Below are 20,069 nucleotides of genomic sequence, written 5' to 3' on the forward strand. Positions count from 1 at the left end.
CTATGAAGGCCCAAACACATGTAAGTAAAGAACACGTGACAACGTGCACAATGTGTGAAGATGTTGACACATGTAAGTAAAGCGTAACGTGACAACGCATGCAATGTGTATAGAAAGGGATTTGAACACATGTAACTAAAGCATAACACGATAATGCATGCAATGTGTATAGAAAGGGATTTGAACATATGTAAGTAAAGCATAATGCGACAACGTATGCAATGTGTAAAAGAATGGAACTTGAACATATGTAAGTAAAGCATAACGCGACAACGCATGCAATGTGTATAAAAACGGAACCTGAACACATGTAAGTAAAGCATAACGCGACAAAGCATGCAATGTGTATAAAAACGGAACTTGAACACATGTGAGTAAAGCATAACGCGACAACGCATGCAATGTGTATAAAAACAGAACTTGAATACATGTAAGTAAAGCATAACGCGACAATGCATGCAATGTGTATAAAAACGGAACTTGAACACATGTAAGTAAAGCATAACGCGACAATGCATGCAATGTGTATAAAAACGAAACTTGAACACATGTAAGTAAAGCATAACGCGACAACGCATGCAATTTGTATAAAAACGGAACTTGAACACATGTGAGTAAAGCATAACGCGACAACGCATGCAATGTGTATAAAAACAGAACTTGAACACATGTAAGTAAAGCATAACGCGACAACGCATGCAATTTGTATAAAAACGGAACTTGAACACATGTGAGTAAAGCATAACGCGACAACGCATGCAATGTGTATAAAAACAGAACTTGAACACGTGTAAGTAAAGCATAATGCGACAACGCATGCAATGTGTATAAAAACAGAACTTGAACACAAGTGAGTAAAGCATAACGTGACAACGCATGCAATGTGTATAAAAATGGAACTTGAACACATGTAAGTAAAGTACACGCAAAACATATACAATGTGTATAAAAACGGAACTTGAACACATGTGAGTAAAGCATAACGCGACAACGCATGCAATGTGTATAAAAACAGAACTTGAATACATGTAAGTAAAGCATAACGCGACAATGCATGCAATGTGTATAAAAACGGAACTTGAACACATGTAAGTAAAGCATAACGCGACAATGCATGCAATGTGTATAAAAACGAAACTTGAACACATGTAAGTAAAGCATAACGCGACAACGCATGCAATTTGTATAAAAATGGAACTTGAACACATGTGAGTAAAGCATAACGCGACAACGCATGCAATGTGTATAAAAACGGAACTTGAACACATGTAAGTAAAGCATAACGCGACAACGCATGCAATTTGTATAAAAACGGAACTTGAACACATGTGAGTAAAGCATAACGCGACAACGCATGCAATGTGTATAAAAACAGAACTTGAACGCGTGTAAGTAAAGCATAATGCGACAACGCATGCAATGTGTATAAAAACAGAACTTGAACACAAGTGAGTAAAGCATAACGTGACAACGCATGCAATGTGTATAAAAATGGAACTTGAACACATGTAAGTAAAGTACACGCAAAACATATACAATGTGTATAAAAACGGAACTTGAACACATGTGAGTAAAGCATAACGCGACAACGCATGCAATGTGTATAAAAACGGAACTTGAACACATGTAAGTAAAGCATGACGCGACAGCGCATGCAATGTGTATAAAAACGGAACTTGAACACATGTAAGTAAAGCATAACGCGACAACGCATGCAATGTGTATAAAAACGGAACTTGAACACATGTAAGTAAAGTACACGCAAAACGTATACAATGTGTATAAAAATGGAACTTGAACACATGTGAATAAAGCATAACGCGACAACGCATGCAATGTGTATAAAAACAAAACTTGAACACATGTAAGTAAAGTACACGCAAAACGTATACAATGTGTAACCATTTGAGAATACATATACACATGTAAGTAAAGCATGCTGTAATGCAGGCAATGTGTATAATTGGAATTCGAATACATTTACAGTATAAGTATCGTGAAGGCATGCCACTCGCATTTGTTGAGATGCAACCAAATCAAGATGAGGCATTTGTTGAAAGCAAGACGCGCAACGAGCATGCTAATCATAGTCATATCAAAGCAATGTAATACAACATGTTTAAAGCGATTTGCAGACTCCGCGAGGCACAAAAGGATACGGGCAAGGATGCTCCTTGCACGCACCGAACATCGCACACAGAAGACATGGCTCGAGGTCAGCACGAAGACCAGTTAACATTCCAAAGCGCACTTTCCTGCACTATCTTGAGTAATGAAGGTGCCAAACCGTATAATTGACCCGAACAAGGGCGCAGGAGGTGCATCTATCGTAGGGGGAGGCCACCGGTGTTAATCCAAACACTCTGCTACCGTGCTCTCCCTTTGCTTTACTTTCCTTTTCTATTGTTAGTTTTAAGCACATTGCGCTACCTCAGGCATGTTTTACTTTCTTCAAAACTATGTATCTTTTTGCAAAAGACATGGTGGAAATGAAATAAACTATTTTGTTTGAAAAGGTGTTACATTTGTTGCCCTACACAACGCATCGTATTGCGTGGCATCACATAACAATGTGAATGAAATTGAAATTTTGTTTGAAAATTAAGCACTTGTATCATAATAATCAGATAGTGAGCTGACCAATGACAAAATAACTCGATAAGTAACAACAAAGAACTCAATAAGCTGACCGGGTGTAAATACAACTCGATTAAGCAAATGCAAAGATTTGGGGACTGTGACATACAACTCGATAAGCAAATGCAAAGACTCGAGGGATGTGACATACAACTCGATAAGCAAATGCAAAGGCTCAAGGAATACGACATACAACTCGATAAGCAAATGTACAACAACTCGATAACAAATAGACGTGACTTCACAAGATCACCACCGGAAGGCATCGGGGGAGGTTCCAACCACAATTATTCAGCATGTTCAACTCAAAAGCAGCTTATGGAATAAGGGGGAGGGCCATTGGCCAGAGGGAAAGGCCATTGGCCATGAGATGGTCACCGGCCAAAAATGGTGGTCGGTCGGCACTACATTTGGCCGGCCGGCCATAAATGGTAAAGACCACCAGAATGCTGACACCTGTCCTCCACTCACACCTTATCCCCTACAAAGGGTCTCAGTTTCGTAGTTTTCCTCAATTCAACACTGATTTGCTCCAAATGGAAGAGTTTCTTGCCCAAAATCTCACAGCTTGGATCGCCAACTTGGATGGTTCAAAAAAGTTGAATTTCTGGGGCTTTGGCGTAAACGCACTACTCACGCTGAGTCGCACTCCGTTGCACCTTCAGTTTCTCCATGCCGCGACAAGGTTTTGGAATCCGGTAACACATGTCTTTAGCTTTGGCGGGCAAAAGGTGTGTCCTACCTTCAAAGATTTCCAAGCTTTGATGGAATCCGAGCGCGGTGAGGAAATCTTGCCTCAGCTTCGCTTTGGCCACGCCCAAGCCTTAGGGCGAATGTGTGGACTTACCATGCATGACGCTCGATCTTTGAGTTGTGATGGAATGCTAGATATTCCGAGCTTGATTTGTCGGTTTTTTGATGCCGGTGACCGCAGTGACCATCATTGGCAAGGCTTTCGGCGACAAGCCCTTTGTTTGTGTATGTTATCTCATTTCCTATTTGTCTCGGGCTCCAGAGGGTCTAGCGTCCGGTTGATCGAGGTTGTCCAAGGTTTGAAGGAGGGCAAGAACTGCATTGCCATGACCTTAGCTGAGACGTTAATGTGTTTGGACGCCTTTTATTGCCGAGAGACGACCAAATTTGCGGGGAGTCCGCTACTGCTGCAGGTAATGTTTCCTACCCAATCTTACATATGTATTTGCTCACATCACTCGACCCTCAGGCTCGGTTTTTCTCACAAAACCATTTTCTCACTTTTCTCTCATTGTACATCTCCCTATTCTTTATTCTCTCATTTTTCATCCCTTCCCAAGTGTGGTTGATGGATAAGTTGCAGGTTGTGGACTCTTACCCAGCATACTCAGCTCGCGGCTACTTCTTCCGGCAATGCCTGGTCAATGCCCTTGATGAGGGATGGTGGTTCGATTGGATGTGCCGCTTGTTCGCAGACCGTATTGCTTGGCGATGCCTCTGGCTCAATCTACCAGCAATGAGTTACAGCATGTCCCGACAGACCGGGATTCAGTTGATTGGCTTAGCGCACTGCGTGTTCTACTTTCCTTTTCGGTTCCAGCGCCAGTTCAGCCATGATCAGATTTGCTCGACGGAGGGAATAGAATACCCAGCTGCATTCCCAGTCCGAGGTGCACAGCTTGCTCGGTACGCCAAAGCGTAGAGGACTAGAGAACTCCTGGTCCCCGCTCCCACTTTTAGTTGTACTTTGTCTGATGAGTGCATAGATTGGCTCAATGAAGAGGCACAGATTGGGCCCAGCTTAGCATCAGAGGCTTCGACCAGCTCTGAAAGGCGGCGTAGGAACACCTGGCTTATCCATGCCCCGAATTTATTTGATTTAATCATAACTTTCAAGTTTTCTTTATGAATGTAATAAAAAAGAAACTTCAATTTGTATGCAAGAGGAGGAGAACTCTGTATTGAAATCAATGAAATTGAAGGTTGTGGGTACTGAAAATTTTCCGCTTTGGTCCAAAAATAGTCTAAGTTGTAGAAAGATTGATTTGAACAAAGTCAACTTTTATCAAAACTTTTCAAAACCATTTTCGATATAGATCAGAACTGGACACGCCTGAAATCTGTCACTGAGATGCACAACCCAGATCCCAGCAACTGGAAAGTTGCCCCTAGTCTGAATAGTACCACAGCATTTCATGGTAACGGAAAGTTGCCCCTAGTTTGAAAAGCACTGCACTAGAGATTCATAACCGAAATGCTGAATAGAGAAAGATGGTCAAGATGATCAAATGGACAAAGTTGATCGGGGAAAAGTTTATGGCTAAACTTCAGGATGAATTTGCCTACGTATCCCAAAGATGGGAATCAAGCCTTACGTAGTTCAGGCTTGGGTTCACTCGAGTATTTTCACTCTCCTTTTGCGCTCTAACTTTTGCCAAGGCCGCCCTTTGCGGGTTTTCAACCTTGCGAGCTCAGTTTTTATAATTTCAAATTTTTCAATGCTCTAATTTTGCCAAGGTCTCCCTTCCGGGTTTTCGGCCTAGTGAGCCTCTCAGAGGTAATATTTTTTCAACTTGTCCATGTTGATCGGCTGGGAGAACTCTAGGCCACCTGGGTCCATCAGAACGATAGCTCCACCCGACCAGATGGACTTGATGATGTAAGGACCAGTCTAATTGGGTCTGAACTTGCTCCTGGGGTCGTGGACGAGAGCTCGATTATCTTTGAGCACCAAATCTCCTTCCTTTAGATTCCTGGACTTAACTTTCTTGTTGAAAGCCCTGGCAATTCTGCACTGATAACCTTGAACATGGTACAGTACTTTCAGTCTTCTTTCGTCAAAGAGCATAAGTTCCTCGAACCTACTCTGATGCCAATCTGCCTTGGCTATCTGACACTCGGCCAGTACTCGCAAAGACGGAACTTCGATTTCAATTGGTAGAACGGCCTCAATCCCATAAACCAATGAATACGGAGCCACCCCAATAAAAGTTCTAATTGAAGTCCGGTAGCCCCACAGAGCAAACGGCAGCTTATCTGGCCAATCTGAGTAGGTTTCCACCATCTTCTGCAATATGTGTTTGATATTCTTGTTGGCGGCCTCAACCGCTCCATTGGTTTGCGGCCGGTATGTAGATGACTTATGAAAAGCCACGCTGTATTTCTCCAACAAGTCAATCACTTCTTTCTTGAAGTGGGAACCGTTGTCTGAAATGATCTCGTTCGGGACCTTATAGCGATAGATGATGTTGTTCCTAATAAACTTTGCAACGTGCGATGCCTTCAACACCACATAAGATTGGGCCTCAACCCACTTCGTGAAATAATCTATCGCGACTAGGATGAACTCATGCCCATTCGACCCTTTTGGAGTGATAGCCCCGATCACATCAATTCCCCAAACTAAAAATGGCCATGGCGAAGTCATATTGTATAGCTTCGACGACGGAATGTTCATGCGGTTTGCATGGATCTGACATTTGTGGCATCGCCGAACGAAGCTGATACAATCCTCCTCCATGGTGGACCAATAATAACCTTGTCTGCGGATCTTTCACGCTAGCATTACCCCATTCATATGCGCACCGCATTCCCCTCCATGGATGGCCTCCATCAGGCGTTTCGACTCTTCAGCTTCAACGCACAGCTTATGCATTCCCAGTTGACCTCTCTTGTACAATTTACCTCCGCAGATGATAAACTGAACGACCATTCTTCTGATTGCCCTTTTATCTATGGCATTTATCCCTGGTGGATATGCTTCCTTCTCCAAGAAATTCCAAATGTCGTAATACCAGGGGTTCTTATCCTGAACCTCATCTGTAGCGGCAATCGATTCGTAAGCCGGCACAAATTTTTGGTCAATAATGACTGGATGCATCCGGCCTCCAAACGGGATGTATATCATGGAAGATAGAGTTGCAAGTGAATCTGTGAACCAGTTGTTTTCTCTTAGTAGATGAGTGAAGTTTAGCTTCTCAAACCGAGGAACCAGCAGGTCCAAGGTCTGATGGTACATTTTCATTTTTTCCTCTTTGACTTTCCAGTCTCCTTTTGCTTGAGACACAACAAGGTTCGAGTCCCCGATGACGTCCAACCGTTTTGCCCCTAGTTCCAGGGCTGCTTCTAGACCGGCAATGCATGCCTCATATTCTGCTTCGTTGTTCGAGACTTTGAATCGGAGTTTAAATGCTAAAGGGATACAGGAATTGTCAGGTGCTATCAGCAATACCGCTATCCCATAACCATACTAGTTCGATGCTCCGTCAAAATACATCGTCCAAGACTCGTCTTTGATATGCAAAATGGCCTCATCTGGGAATAAATACTCAACTGCTTCCCCTTCTTCCACGGGATGATCGGCTAAGAATTATGCTATTGCCTTTCCCTTGACTGACTTGTGCGCCACATATTTCAGATCGAATTCGGAAAGCAACAGCAACCAACGGGCTAGCCTACTCGTAAGCGCCGGTTTCTCGAAACGATATTTCATGGGATCTAGTCGTGAAACCAACATTACGAAGTGAGCTAACAGGTAGTGTCGCAGCTTCCTGGTAGCCCATACCAAAGCTAGACAAGCTTTCTCCAACGGTGTGCAACGAGTCTCATACTCTAGCATCTTTTTTTTTCAGATAGTAGATGGCTCTCTCCACTTTGTCCTCTGATTCTTGTGCGAGCATACAACCCATTGTAGTTTCAGTTTCTGAAAGATACAGAATCAACGGCTTCACCGGCTTAGGCGGCGACAACACAGGTGGGTTCTGTAAGTATTCCTTGATCTGGTCAATAGCAGCTTGGCATCGGCCGTCCCACTGGAATTTCTTTCCTTTCTTCAGGAGGCCAAAAAGTGGTTCACAAGTCAAGGTTAATTTTGAGATAAACGGTCTTATGAATTGCACTTTACCCAGAAAGCCTCGCACCTCCTTTTCAGTCCTCGGTGGTGGCATTTCTAAGATGGCCTTGATTTTAGAAGGGTCGACTTTGATACCTCTCTGTGTAATTAGGAACCCCAGCATTTTTCCCGCTGTAACGCCAAACGTACACTTCTGAGGATTCAGCCACAACCGAAATTCTCTGATCCTTTGGAAGAACTTTTGCAAGGCAGTGTAGTGGCCCTCTATTTCTTTGGACTTGACAATCATGTCGTCCACGTACACCTCAACCTCTTTGTGGATCATGTCGTGTAATATTGTGGTCGCGGCCCGTTGATATGTAGCTCCAGCATTCTTCAACCCAAACGGCATTACTCTGTGGCAGTATGTCCCCCACGGCATAGTGAAAGCAGTCTTCTCCCGATCTTCAGGTGCCATCACTATCCGATTGTAGCCTGAGAAGCCATCCATGAACGAAAGCAAAGCATGCCCCGCTGTGAAGTCCACCAACTCATCGATATGCGATAAGGGAAAGTCGTCCTTCGGACTAGGTCTGTTCAAATCCCTGAAATCCATGCATACCCTAATCTTACCATCCTTTTTCGGCACCGGAACGATGTTGGCCAACCAAGTCGGGTATTCGGAAACCAGTAGGAACCCTGTGTTAATTTGCGTGGTGACCTCTTCCTTAATCTTGAGGGCCCAGTCTGGGTGGATCCTTCTAAGTTTCTATTTGATGGGTCGGGCCTCAGGGTCAAGAGGGAACCGGTGCTGTACAATCTCAGAATCGATTCCAGGCATATCTTCGTAGGACCACGCGAAAATATCTTTGAAATCTTTTAATAAAGCGACAAAGCGCTCGCGTTCCTCTGAAGACAACGTGGACCCGATCTGGACCAGCCGTGGGTCCTCCTCAGTACCCACATTCACAGTAGTGATTTCATCAACTAAGGGCTTAACAAATCTCTCCTGCTCTTGCTCAATTAAGTGTTGCAAAACCGGAGGAATTTCTTCCTTGTCGTTTTCATCAAAGTTTTGAAAGTCTGAGTTAATGCAATAAATCAAGGGCACAAAAAAATACTCAGAAATCACAGCCACATCATTCTCATTAAGCACATCCAAATCGTCCGATTCTTCTGTTACAACAGACTTAAAAGAGAAAGAAAAAGACGACCTAGACAGGACTGTGGCATCCGGGTTATCACCCCTAAGAATACCGAACTCAGACTCAGTCGAGCTGGAGCCTGATTCCGACTCACAAGACTCGGTGGAATTAGATTCTAGCTCACTACCTGACCCGGTGCTGCTTGACAAAAATCCTTCTTCATACTACCAAATGAGAGAGGGTGCGATAGATGCATCTAAAATATTTGTTGGTAGGCCCACAACCGTTTCATTTCCAATCATGGACACCGATAAGTTATCCCCCAAGCACTTCTGTTCGATTGGAGGATCTGAAAGTAGACAAGCCATTGCTATCCCCATTTCAATTTCAAAGTCCTCAGACTCCATTTTCTTGCTCTGCTCAGCCTCAACTAATGGGTCCGTCTGCTCTTCGGCAACGTCATCCCTAGATAACAGCAGGTCGAAGAAGATCTCAAACCCCGGCACGTGCTTCCTCTCCGCGTTCAACCATGGCTCTGGGAAGCCCCAAAATGGAAAGTCCCCCCCTCCCCGGACGAAGCGTCCGTTTAGGGTACCCTGGATGGGCCGGTGCATTAATTCAAAAGGCTTCCCCGCTTGCTTCGCTCTGGCTCTTCCAGCCATCTCCTTGCCTTTCCTTATCCAATCCTCTTTGGTGGGTAGATAACCCAAGCCAAAGGTATGTGGGTTGTGTGGCACTTCGGCCAATGCTGCGACACCCTTCCAGCCACTCTTTCCCAATCCCTTCCCGAGGATGTGCTGGAGCTTATTCAAGAGGTATACTAATTGAGCACTGATATACAACCCCTCATTAACAGCCATGATGTTCTGAACTACCCGAGCCTTAGCCAAGGTAAAACCCGACATGAACACATCCTCCATACCGTGCTCAATTTCCAAAACTGGCGTAGATACTTCTGGTGGTGGATGGATCGATGAATTTCCAAAGACAATGGCTACTTCTTTCTCATGGGGGTATTTCACCATCTGATGCAAGGTGGACGAAACTGCCTTCACCTGGTGCAGCCACGGCCGCCCCAAAAGCATATTGAAAGTTGCAGGCACTTCTAAGACATGGAAGTCTATTTCATGTTGTCCCGGCCCAACCTTGGTCTGGATTTTCACTGTTCCCATGATTTCTCGGCTCGTGTTGTCATATGCCCGAATCACCTGGGTTGTCGGTGTGAAGTCCGCGATCTTCAAACCGATTGAGTAAGCTGTCCTTGCCGGGCAGACGTTGATGGCGGACCCGGTATCAACAAGAACCACTGATATCCATTTATTTCTACACTCTACAGAGATGTAGAGTGGCTTATTATGGTTCGCACCCTCAGGTGGCAGTTCCTTATCAGAGAAAGTCAACATCGGGGTAGCTCCTCCCAGAAAGACCAGTCCAACTAGTTGCTCTGGTGTGGTATCTACGGAGAGTTTAGCCTTGTCCATAGCAGATAGGACAGCCTGTCTGTGCACTCGCGATGCCATAAGCAGTCCCCAAATGGAGATGTCTACCTGTATCTTTTTCAATTATTTGAGCACGACCTCGTCTTCATGTTGGTTCTCTTTCTATTTTTCAGCCTCCTTATCCTTCCTAGACGCCTCTGGCTGATCTAGGTGCAAGGGCTTGAAATACCGCCCGCTCCTTGTCATATGATTGACTTCGCCGATATACCAGGTATCGTCTGGCTGGTTGCTTCCCCAATCCTCATCTGTGTGGGCAAGACATAAGTAGTCATCCTCCCACCACATTCCATCTGCAGTCGACAGACACCTGTCCGGCTCCGGTATGGCTGTTCTTATATTCACAGTATCTTCCGTCCGCATGCTCGCAGTATTCTCTGTCCTCGTACACACAGCACTTTCAGTTCCCGCATGGGCCTTAGCTTTCCTGATTCTCTTAGAATCCTCAAACCTTTCCTGTTCCGACTGTGTCAATACAGCTGGCTGTTCAATAATTCCTATGTTCAAGATGCTCCAATCCTGAGCGAAATTCTCGACACCGGTGCTCTCCGGCGAAGTACTCTGCTCTTCGGCCCTTCCGACCGTCACTGACATTCTCGCCCCTGCCGGGCCTTGTTCTGGTTGGAATTCTTCCACAACATCCGATTGATCATCCAACCACCCGGTAGCCTCTGCCGATTCCTCATAATCAAACCAGTTGACTGCTGCGTCCCCTGGATCTTGGTCATTGAAAAACTGGAGGCTGGCAAGGTCCTCTTCCATAGCCGTCAAACCATGTGTCGTCTGTCCAAATCCATCCCCTTGGATCACACACAGCTCTGCCCTTGTCGGCAATTCCACAATTGATCTATCCTGGCCTGCCGACAAAATGTAGTCACTCGGACTATATACCTTTTCAACGAAACACCCAGATTCCTCAAATTCTGGCTCAACAACCCCATTCTCCTATGAAACTTCCCTTGTTCTGTCTTCGACAGTCACCACCATCGGTTCAGGTTGGGTTCTGGAGATGTCTAACATGCACAAGTCAGTGCAGTCAGGAAGGAACACCTCCGGCTTAGGTAGGTGGGAAGGAGTGATATATATGCTAGGATCGTAAGACACGACCCCAGTCCGGTAAAAATTGATTCTTTTGGGAGGTAGAGCTGGGTTGTGTGGTGGGATAGGGTTTGTTGTAGCATTAGGTTTCTCAGGAGGCAAAATCACCCCGTTATCAATGAGATCTTGAACTTCATGACGTAATCGAAAGCACTAGTCGGTGTCATGACCGTGCTGTTGGTGAAATGTGCAATATTTGGCTAGGTTGTGGGTAGGGGGAAGTCTTTCCGGCAATGGCCGCGGCTCTACGGGCTTCAAGTGCCCTTTTCTGATTAAAACCCCTAGAGCTTTGGACAGGGGGATACATAGTGGAGCGAAGGTTCTTTGGTTTTTGGGTGGGTATCTGGCTGTTTGTTTATTGCTTCCAGACACACCGAAAAAGAGCGTAGCTGCCATGGGTCTTGGAGGGGGAGGGGGAATGATGGTGACCATGCTCACTTCTAAGGCTCTTGCAGTTGTAACGCTGCTCGGGCCTGCATTGGTGTTGCGATTGAAAGTTCTTCTGGGTTGCTCCCGATCATTATCAATTAAGCCTTGCTTCGAGGCATCCTCAATCTGTACTCCCATCTCATGCAGATCAGTAATGGTAGGGAAAGAGAGCACAATCATTTTTTGCATCAGCTTAGGCTGGAGATTGCGCATAATCATCCGAATTTGATCTTTATTTGTGGGCCTTAGGGTCATCATTGAGGCCTTAGCCCTCCATCTGGTCACGAACTCCGAAAAGTACTCTTTAGGCTCCTGCCTCGTTGTCTCAAGATCACGGGTCATAATCTCGATTTGTGTGTTATATGAGTATTGCGTAATGGCGGCCTCAGCCATCTCGTCCCAGTTTCTCTTGACATCATTTCTAATTTGGCGTACCAGATGGCCGCCACGCCCGACAGGGTCTGGCCGAATAGAGACAGCTTCTGCAGTCTGGTGAGGCCCATCAGCCTTAAGATGTTTAAAAACAAACACAGGTGTACCATAGGATCCCCAGAACCATCAAACCGGTCGATGTGCGGCATCTTGAATCGGTCCGGCAGCGTCACAACTGCGTCAGTGTACCCATCCTCAATATCAGGGATGGTCTTGACTCCTTGGGATCTCTTGAACAGCTTTTCAAGCTTGCTCAACTTCAATGCGGTGGGATTTGTCTCGAACTCAAAGGGAGAGTCCGGTAGGTTGGTGGGTGTGTTGGATAACTGGGGTAGGATCTGGGGTAGGATTGGGGGCGGAGGTGGCCCTGTGGGAATGTCCGTATTATTCTGAATATTAGATGTCTCCCCGAGTATTGGAACTCCTGGCGGGGGAGGGGCTTGATGTGAAGAAGATGCTCCGGCTTGTTGTTGTAGCCTCATGATTAACTCTGCTTGTTCAGTCATAACCGTAGCCTGTTGCTTGGCGAACTCCGCCTGTCGGACAGCGTCTTGCTGCATAGTTTTCATGCTCTCTTGGAGCTGGCGCACCGTCTCCTCTCAGCTTGCCATACTGCTCTGATCTGATTGAATTTCTGGTATATATTCCCTCTCTGCAGGAGAAACAGAACCCTGATCTCTACTGTACTCAGGTGGGGTAGATAAAGCCCTCTGTACTGATCGCTGAACTGATATTCTCTGCCTGACTGCCCTCTGTCTAGGAACCGGGGGTAATGAGTAGTACACTGGTTGTCCGTCTACCAGATCCTCAGATCGATGGAGTCGGCGTCCTCTAATCTAGGGTGCTTGGGGAATATCTACTGGGTCAGAAGCAATCGTGCTAAACTACCTAGCAAAAAGATAAATAAAGCGATAATAAGGAAATAAACGACCAGACAAACGGACAGCATAACAACTTAAATAAACATAACACATGGTTTGGCATGACAACACCCTGTCAATAAGCTGAACACACTGTTCTCAAACACTGATCATTATTCCCCAAATCACTGTCCCCAAAGCTGGATCTGATACCCGCAGATAACTGATTAAAATACTAGTGCCCGCAGGCCTGATGCCCAAACTTGCAAACTGATATGTGCAGTCCTGTAGAGGCCAACTCTAAGAGCACATAGCAGATAAGTGAGGGCCAAAACACCCCTATGTTGGGGTAGGGTTTCCCTGTCCTATTTTGTCAGGAGCTAGGGTTTCACTACGCACGCAGCGGTTTCAAACAACCTATAATCGGGTAAGCAACCTGTCCTAGTTTGGAATGGCCACTATGGATTCCGAATATACACTAGGTCGAATGGTCGAAAAGGTGCCCCGGTAAAAACCGGGGTTTGTGTTCCCATACTGGCAGAGCCCGCAAATGGTCAGCCTTATGGTCATGCCTTGACAAGGTAAGCCTCCGACAAACCGTTCAGGAATAGCAGATGGCCAACAAGGTGTCCTAGGCGCACCAATGCACATGCAATGCAAGGAAACACATAAGTGTAGTCAAAACAAGATATCATGAGTTCGAGTCAAGTTCTCTAAATCCCCAGCAGAGTCGCCAGAAACTGCAGACATCCCCCGAACGCCCCGGGGGGATGAATCCCATTCTGTTCGTTTTGGGCTCAGTACAGTTCAGACTCTCAAATCGTCATAGTTCTTAATCTGAACCAAACAGTCCAAATCCGGCAAATCGTTTTAGAAAACAAATTTTTAGAAAAGAAGTGTCAAACATGGACTGCTTTGCCAGATACAGAGTCGCCACCTAAATATTTTATTTTGTGGGAATTTAGGAAACCCTGACTCGTTTGCCTAAGGCCACGTGTCCGACATCACCAAAGTTGCCTCGGCTCGGGAACTTGGGTACGATTGGGGAAGGTCAGCTATGAGGGCACCCTCTCGCCAGATCAGAAGATCGGCCTCTACTAACCATGATATCTAGTTTTGAAAGCATTATGCGTTCTTATTCCGGTTATTAACCTAGATTTACTACGTGATGCACACAACAAACAAGTATAGACTAAGTCGCCTAAATTGGAACGAAACATGTCATGTTTGTTTATTTGAAAATGGGTTGATGGTGCTACCCGTAAGTAGGCTTGAGACATGAATTTTGCCACCCTCGAGTGGGCTTAAAACTTGCATTCAATGCATTGTTCCAATTCAGGTAATTCAACCTCCACCCACAAACATTCAAGCAGTTTATATCATATAAGCAAATAGCATCATGGTAAGCATGCTATCATGGCAACACTCACACGCATGCAAGGATGCTAAGGCGAAAAGACTTACAGAGTACTCCAAGCCAAAACAAAAGTTATGTTAGGAATCCATGCATGGTCCTAATTGTACAGAAATGCCTAATGTAACACATGCAGGAATGCAACTACAATAGGCTCGGCTATTCTAAAATGACATGTGAAATGCCACAGCTAACACGTATTCAATTTGGGATTGAAATACAAATGCAGTTAGTATGATGCACCGAGCCCGGTGCATGCAAAATGAATGAATGTATGCAAACATGCTATCATAAGTATGCTAATTGAAACATGCCCTAAACTAACCACCGAAAGCTAGTAAATAAAAGGGAAGAAAGACGTGGGGTTGGAAGACATACACACACTCACGCACACTTATTACACAATTGCCCTCGCTCGGAGGGTCCGAATAAATATTACAAAACAAATAAATAATTAACTCTTCTAACTAATTAAATATTACATATCTTCTATTTAATTAACAATTTAAATGCAGAAAGAGGATGGCCTTAGCCACACCCGGAAACCCGTGCCATGCCATTGTTGCCTCTGTTTACACTGCCGTGCTCCTCTGAAAATTCTGAAAGTTCCCAGAACCATTTTGAATCACCCGCTGAGTGCTCTGGGGTGTCACCGGCCACGATTCAAGTTCACCCGCCATGGGGATGGATTTATCGGCCAAAAGTTACACCACTGACTGGATATTGATGGTCGGTCGGCACTGTATGTGGCCGGCCGGCCATTTCTTCCTGCAGAAACCTATTTTTGACAGCAACAGAGGGCAGACAGTGCATGGCAAGGAAATTCAAAGCAATGTATGCATGGCCACTCTCCCAATCATGCTATGGACTCATGGGAGTGTGACCCTCGGTACTCGGGCCACCAATCACGCATTTCGACGCATGATGGCCTAAGGCACCAAGTTTGTAACTTAATGTAAATGCATGCATAAAAGAGATGAATGCCTTATGCCCTATCATGTTGGGGTCAAGGGCATTGGCTACCGAGGGTTGAGGCGTGTTTCGTCACTTTGAGTACGAACACAGCTCACCCCTCATGCTTGCTTTGACACCCCAAACCAAACCATGCAATGCATGTATACAAACATGGCTCAAAAACGCAACGTGAGGCTAAGTTACAAGGCATGCCAAATGCAAGGTAACCTATCTTGCAAGAATGTAAAGTGCCAAGTATGCAACGCTACAATGCGATGCAACCTAACATATGATGCAAGCATGGTATAATGTAAGCACGTAATTAGAGGCAATATGTCAAACATGTAACTATACACAAGGAGGGACTTAAACCGAAATGGGAGGCCTCAGCCACACCCCAAAACAGTGGCCAAAAGATAATGCAAAAGGGGACAAATTATGCATGCAAGTGTGTACACACCAAGGCCCATCACCCAAGCATGGAGGGCTACTCTCAAGAACCCTCAAAGGTGATATACATGGACATTAAATACTCATGTTAAACTATGAAAATCATGCCAAGAATGATGCCAAAACATGCTAGGGAATGGATGCAAAAATGGAAGGGATTCAAGGCCACAAAAGTGAGCGTTCTACCACAACCGCCTCAACCACTCATGGCATGGGCTACACAACCAAAAACAGAGTTTCTACATGCAAAAATAAGCCCCCAAAACCCACTGATATGGCAGCCTAAAGCCTTGAACCAAGAGGCATGCATTAAGGCCTATTTCAAGGCATAAAAGAACAACAGTTCAAGGCATGAAGGGGATGATGAATGCAGGCATACAAGCATGGATGAGGGGCTGAAATGACATGAGAAATGACTCCAAATCATTGAAACAACCCAACTAAAGCATGCTAATGACTCACACACTCAAGGCTCACAAGCCAAAATACAAAGGGGCAATACCAAACATGGTAAATATGTTCAAATAAGCTCCCAATATACCTTAAGCATGGTAAGATATGGCTAAGAGCTTCACAAAGTTAGGCCAAAACATGAGAGCATAATAGGTTAAATGCATGATGCACTTCTAGGCAAAACAGGGGAATACAAAGCAAGTATATTATGCATGCAAGGGACCTTTAATCCGACCAAAAACAGAAGTAAGATATGCCCATATGACACCCAAAAACTTCTGAAATGGAGTTAAGAATAGCTAATCATGCATGCTACCCTTATGAGCCAAAAATGTAAACAAAAGAGAGACAAAGGGAGAGGGGTGTCCCTCCCCTATACAAGACTTCAAAACCCCTTCTACACCACTAAAAATACACTGGATTTCAGTGGTGAGAAGGCCAATACACAAAAGTCCCCAAAGCTTATCAAAGAGAGCACAAAAGGGGCCAAACAAGGCCTAAGAGGGGGAGGACGACCCCCAACACCAAAACGACCTTAATGAAAAATCTTAAGCATGCAAAAAGAAGACTTTTTTTAGTTATACACAAAGCTGGAATCAGTATGAAAGATAGGTTAAAGACTAGTGCCAGGTTAGGGAATATAACGTAAATAGTGTTACCCTTGAAGAACACTTCAAGAACAGCAAGCTCAGGCCTCTTCTTCTGATCAAAACCGACCCAAAGCTCCAAGAACAAACCCTCAAGACTTCCAAAGTCGAAGTATGGTGTAATAGTAGGTGACTTAGTGCAAAACTAAGAACTAAATACACTTTTAGGCCCTCAAACACACGCAAATGAAGAGAGAGAGGGAGATATAGAGAGAGAGAGAGAGAGTGATACATATCAAATATATATCATATATGGTCTGGTTTTGCTGAACCTCTCTAATGGAGAAGAGAGGTCTCCTTATATAGACAAGGGGAAAGGCTAAGCTTCTAAGAGAACCTATCCTAAACGGGTCAAGTCTTCCAAGAGGAGCTAAGCTAAGGGTGCAAGCTTCTTGAGGAAGCTAAGACAAAGGGTCAAGCTTCCTCAAGAAGCTTGAGCAAAGGGTGCAATCTTCTCTAGGAAGCTTGGACCTAAATGGGTGCAAAGGTTCAAAACAGCCACACTCGTGCATGGGGGGCAGGGTCCGTGCATTCCAGCTGGCACAGCTGGCATGCACCACGCCTGCAAGAGGCAAAAAAGTGGTACCGGCCAGAAAAGGAGGCCATCAACCAACTAAATGATCGGTTGCCCACACAAAGTGCCGACCGCCCATCACCAATGGTCGGTGGCAAGAATACACGGCCGGTGGCCTCAAGCCATGGCCGGTGAGGAGTGGGGATGGCCAACAAGCCATTCCCTGCCCTTCAAACAAAAACACAAGTGCTTGGTGCAAAATCGAACACAACACAGTCCAGTCGAGAGGTCCTAAGGCAAGGCGCATAGCCGAGACCCCCGGGAACTCATGACGAACACAAACGTGGATGATCACCGAGTGTTCAAACGGTGACGTCCAAGTCTTGAGGACGGTCAAAAATGGGGTGTCTACAGTAGGAAACTTCATTCTGAAGTCCAGCCGTAAAACCCTTCAAATTCGACTGTGTCTATGTGATGGTTCTGGTCATCTTTGTCTTCTCTGTATTAGAGAATTTGGTTGTAATTGTCACTGTGAGGACTGGTTGCCACGTGCTGCGGCGCTATTCAGACCAGGGGCAACTTTCCGTTGCCATGCAGTATGTTGCGGTGCTATTCAAACAAGGGAAAACTTTCTGTTGCCGTGCAGTGTCCTTCAAACAAGGGGCAATCTTCCATTGTTTCGGATCTGAGGTTGTGCATCTCAAGAGTAAATCCTGCGTTGGTCGAGCAGTGGCCATTTGCAAAAATAGTTTTTGAGAATTTTTAATGAGGTTGACTAACTCTCTCCAAAATTATTCCATTTTTCTAAAACTGGACCATTTCTTGGACCCAAAAAAGGAAAATTTTTAGTGCTCATAGCCTGACTTGCATGATTTTAAATCAGAAAATTTAACAAGCATGTTAATCTAACTCTCATTTTGGTCAAAATTGTTTTAGTAGAAAACCAAAACAAAAATGGTCAAAATGATGAACTAGGGGCACAATTGAGTCAGGCTTCCTGTCTTTTCCCCGTTGTCAATGTATTTTCTAGAAAGGGCACCATACTTGCTGGAAAGGGTACCCTATTCACCAAGAAGGGCACAACTGAAGTTAACAATAAAGGGCTGAAAGCTCTCTCATCCTCCAAGCAACGAGGTATCAAGCCGAGTGCGAAGCACGAATTGGAATGGATCAAGATACTCCACTCCTTCATTTGGGGCATCGACTAAATGTCACCAAAGGAAATAGCCGCGAGCTGATAACGTTGGGCATTAACCCGCAACTTCTTGTTTATCCATCAACCACCTAGGGGAGGGATAAAAAATGAGAGATTGAAGAATAAAGAGATGTGTGCTGAGAGAAAAAGTGATTCAAAGAAGAAAAAAGAGTCTGAGGGCCGAGTGATGTGAGAATCACCAATGAGAAAGGGTGGGAAACAATACCTAGAGAAACAGGCTCCCTGTGCACGTTTGAGTGTCGTGTCTTTTTGTTTTATCTAGATTCTTGTTTTGAGTCGTTTCGAGTGTTACTCGATGTGTTTAGGTTGTTTACCTTTTGTTTTCCATTGTTGAGTCGTAGTGCACTGTGTTCAGTTGTAGGCTCAATACCCCGGTCAAGAACTCATCTCCCAATTTCAAAAATAAAATCATTTAGCGCTCCGAGTGCTGTGCTGTTCTCCACATCTGTGCAAAACAAGATTCATTCTTTCGTAAAACCGCAGGGTTCAACCCAGGTCATGCCGGAACAGTAAAACCAGGACCTATCTGAAGCTATATAGGTTCCAGACTGCAAAGCAAAAGAAAAGAGGGAAAATGTCGGGTATCTGAGTTTGTTTCAACTTCAGTAAGTTCTGAGATTGCATTCTGTGTGTACCTCTTCAGGTCTTGCCAATGCTCTGAAGTATGAGTGTGCCTCTGCCTCTAGCTCAAGATCAAGTATGCTTCAAGCCAGAATGGCGATCAGAAGTGCTCTCCCTGAGTATCATTCCCTACCAGAGGCATCTCGGTTGAGTTCGCAATGAGTTCCTAGGAGACCAACTGCGACGGTGGAAACTAGAGTTCGAATGGCTATTGCCTAGAACGCCAAGGTTTGAGATTTTCGAGACTAAAGTCTGGTTTAAATACCCAGAGGTGTGTCCTCGGCTTGAAATCTATGTGGAAGCCCCATAGGTTGAGATAGCGTGTATGCACCTCAATTCTAGATACTGAACCAACCTAGTCTGTCACTCCGTTGGAGAATAGGGAAAGTTGTGTATATGATCAGGAAGAAAGGCAGCATCCAAAGTGTTCTACGTGAAGAACCCTTGTCAGCATTTCAGAGCCTTTGTACTGTCAGTTGAAGGTAAGTGTTCGAAGAACATGAGGGGAAACCCCCGTCATAGTAAAGCGGTTCATCGCCACTCACCCCATGAGGTGCTTTCTAAAGCGCCGCTAGGTTTGTTTATTGCATTCCTTTAACATCGTGAATTGTATTGCATTGTACCCATGAAGTTTGTTTCTCATTAATGCATGACATTGTATGTACGGTTCATTCAAAGAAGTTCCGTTTGAGATCATTTATTTAGTGTATCAATCACACTTCACTCACTTCATCAATCACACTTCACACACATTCTCACTTAGTGTATCAATCATAGTTCACTCTCTTCATTCACTTAGTGTATCAATTACACTTCACTCACTTCATTCATTTAGTGTATCAATGACACTTCACTCTCTTCATTTGCTTTAGTGTATCAATCAGACTTCACTCACTTCA

The sequence above is a fragment of the Camellia sinensis genome, chromosome 9, assembly GCF_055761805.1.
Source record: "Camellia sinensis isolate YWXY chromosome 9, ASM5576180v1, whole genome shotgun sequence".
In the NCBI taxonomy this organism is placed as follows: domain Eukaryota; kingdom Viridiplantae; phylum Streptophyta; class Magnoliopsida; order Ericales; family Theaceae; genus Camellia; species Camellia sinensis.